The sequence below is a fragment of the Dromiciops gliroides genome, chromosome 2 (genome assembly GCF_019393635.1).
Source record: "Dromiciops gliroides isolate mDroGli1 chromosome 2, mDroGli1.pri, whole genome shotgun sequence".
Lineage (NCBI taxonomy): Eukaryota > Metazoa > Chordata > Mammalia > Microbiotheria > Microbiotheriidae > Dromiciops > Dromiciops gliroides.
Window position 1 is genome coordinate 291,282,526 of NC_057862.1, and position 1,358 is coordinate 291,283,883.

Here is a 1,358-nt window from a genome sequence, read left to right on the forward strand (position 1 = left end):
TTTTTTTATAAGAGACAGACATAAAAACAAAAATTGTTAGCACATATACACATATATGTATTTATGTACACATATGTACACACATACATACACACAAACATATATCTCTATCTCTGTATACACACATACTCATTTATATAGTGCCTATGATGTGCTAGGCACTCTATTAAGTACTTTATGAACATTATCTCATTTAAGACTGACTAAAATCCTAGGAGGTAGGTGCTATTATTATTATACCCTTTTCACAGATGAGAAAACTGAGGCAAACAACATTTAAATGTCTTATCCAAGTCACACAACTAATAAGTGTCTGAAGATGGATTTGAACAGAGGCCTTCCTGACTCCAGGCCCAGCATTCTATCCACTGAATTGCTTAGATGCCCTAGAACAGGGCTTCTTAATGTTTTTCTATTTTGCCTGAGAATTTTTTATGTGACCCTGGATATATAGGTATATAAAACAGGTATACATAACCTTTTACTGTTGTGAATTTTTTCACAACTCTATATTCAGTTTAAGAAGCTAGGCCCTAGAAGATATAGGTTTGAATGTTGCCTCTGCTTCTTACTACCCATTTGACCTTGGGAAAATCACTTAATGTCTAAGGGCTTGTTTCCTCATCCATAAAATGAAAATGTTGGAAGATGGTTCCTGAGGTCCTTTCCAGCTCTAAACTGATGGTTCTATGATGCAATGTCAGTATAAACAAGCCTGAAACACAGGCCAGTGTATGAGGATGAGGGTGTGATCCTGCTTGGGGGCAGTGGCTAGTAGGTGATGGGGGCTAGTCAGTGAAGGTTTCTTGGAAATGGTGTGAGCAGATGTCAGAAGGTGATAGGCAGTATTTATAGCTGCTTTAGCCATGACTCATGGCTCGTGACTGGGTAGATGCAGCATCTCTAGCATCCTAGGGAGTTGCCATCTGGAGAGAGGGAGAGGGTGAGCTTGGTTTTGGTGAAGCTAAGAACCACCCTGTGAGGCTTTCCCCAGCATGTCTGAGCTGTATTTACCTGGGCTGTTGGTGGCTTGGAGATAATGTGGCTTGGAAATGGTGATCAGAGGGACAAGGGCCAATTTACCCCAAAAACCCCTTCCGCTGAATGTTTCTGGTTTTGTGCCCTTATAATAACAATTATAGAAGTCAATGCCTAATCAAAGCTATAGGGTGTTTAGATTTTGAGGTCTGTAGAAGGTCAAAGGAAAGTGAGAAGGGGGAAGGAGTAGGACAGAAGACTTATGGAGAAACCAAGGGCCCTAGATTAGTGCTGTCAAACTTAAAAAAAAACTAGATGCTGGTGGGCCACACATTGACTTATTTATTTTGTTAAATATTTCCCAATTACTTTTTTGGGGG